Raw genomic sequence first — 1,983 nt, 5'->3', positions numbered from 1 at the left:
CTTGTCAAAACTATGGCTTGCCCAAGGTCATCCAGCAGCTGCGAGTGGAGGAGTACGGTATCAAACCTGGTTCTCCCAGATTAGAATCCACGCACTTAACTACTACCCCAAAATGGCTCTCTTTATACTTTTAATTTTAAACAGGAAGTGTTGTCTAGGTACACAAGAAATTGCCTCGGACTAGAATGTATTGTTGGTCTCTCTAGATCAACCTTTTCTTCTCTGACTGGCAATTAAAGTTCCTAGAAAGAGGCAATTACCCATCCAGATACTTTTGCGCTCCATGTTGAATTTGCTCTTGGGGGCAACGATTCATACCAAAGTAGTAGAGAGGTTAAGTTAAGAATAAGAATAAGAAGAGATTGGATTTATGCCCCGCCCTTCACTACCCAAGGGAGTCTCAGAGCGGCTTACAAACTCCTTTCCCTTCCCTTCCCCACAACAGGCACCCTGGGAGGTAGGTGGGGCTGAGAGAGCTCTGACAGAAACTGCTCTTTTTCAAGGACAGCTCTTATCAGAACTACGGCTTGCCCAAGGTCATCCAGCAGGTGCAAGTGGAGGAGTGGGGAAATCAAACCTGGTTCTCCCAGATTAGAGTCCGTGCACTTAACCACGACACCAAACTGGCTTTAGTGGTGGAAAATTCTGTCAAGTTGCAGACAACTTATAACAACAACACTATAGAGTTTTCAAGGCAAGGGACATTCAGAGGTGGTTTGCCATTGCCGGCCACTGCACAGTGTAGGGTTCCCAGGTCCAGGCTGGGAAATGCCTGGAGATTTAGGGATGAAGCCCGGGGAAGCAAGGACCTCAGTGGGGTACAATGCCATAGAGTCCACCCTTCAGAGTAGAGTTGCCAGGTCTGGGTTGGAAAATAACTGGAGACTTTGGGGGTGGAGCCAGGAGAGGGCGGGGTTTGGGGAGGGGAGGGACTTCAGCATGGTACAATGCCATAGAGTCCCCCCTTCAAAGCAGCCATTTTCTCCAGGGGAGCGGATCTCTGTAAGCTGGAGATCAGCTGTAAAAGCAGGAGATCCCCAGGCCCCACCTGGAGGCTGGCAACCCTCCTTCAGAGCATCCATTTTCTCCAAGGGAACTGATCTCTGTAGTTTAGAGCTCAGCTGTAACTCCGGCAGTTCCCCAGGTCCCACCTGGAGGCTGGCACAGTAGTGATCTTGAGCTTCCTTGGTGGTCTGGTCTCTCACCCAAATACTAACCAGGGCCAGCCTTACTTAGCTTCCAAAAACTGATGAGATTGGGCTAGTACGGACCATCCAGGTCAGGGAAGTTTAAGTTTAAAGGTAAAGGTTCCCTTGCTCGAAAGCCAGTCGAATCCGACTCTAGGGTTGCGGTGCCCCAAGGCGCACGGGACGCTGTTACCTTCCCACCGAAGTGGTACCTATTTAAAGGTAAAAGGTAAAGGTTCCCTTGCTCGAAAGCCAGTTGAGTCCGACTCTAGGGTTGCAGTGCTCATCTCCGTTTCAAAGCCGAAGAGCCAGCGCTGTCCGAAGACGTTTCCGTGGTCACGTGGCCGGCATGACTAAACACCGAGGCGCACGGAACGCTGTTACCTTCCCACCGAAGTGGTACCTATTTATCTACTTGCAATTTCTTGCTTTCGAACTGCTAGGTTGACAAGAGCTAGAACTAGAGACGGGAGCTCACTCCGTCATGTGGCACCCTGGGTCTTGAACTACTGAACTACTGACCTTCCACAGCCTGCAGTTCAGCGTCTTAACCACTTGAGCCACCGCAGCTCCATGTACCTATTTATCTACTTGCAATTTCTTGCTTTCGAACTGCTAGGTTGGCAGTTTAAGTTTAAGGACTCTTTAAATATCACCGTTTTGAAAACAATCAAAACTTCAGTCTGGATGTTGATAGCGGTGCCAAGATATTCAGGAACACTCAGTGAAAGATGTAATTATCTTATTTCCTGCACATGTGCAGCGCACCCAGCCAAAGGAACCTGCTCCCCCACCC

The 1,983-nt window shown here is 49.5% G+C and overlaps 1 protein-coding gene across 1 annotated transcript in view; it reads left to right on the top strand.

Annotated features, from left to right (window-relative positions):
* Window positions 1-1,983, top strand: part of LOC107105604 (sciellin-like) — a 90,321-nt gene that overhangs the window by 59,177 nt on the left and 29,161 nt on the right. The gene's annotated exons all lie outside the window — the stretch shown is intronic.

Source organism: Gekko japonicus, unplaced genomic scaffold (assembly GCF_001447785.1).
Source record: "Gekko japonicus isolate JY-2015 unplaced genomic scaffold, Gekko_japonicus_V1.1 scaffold3217, whole genome shotgun sequence".
Classification (NCBI taxonomy): Eukaryota; Metazoa; Chordata; class Lepidosauria; order Squamata; family Gekkonidae; genus Gekko; species Gekko japonicus.
Note: the sequence above shows the minus strand (reverse complement) of the source record. Positions and strands in the feature narration are given on the sequence as shown.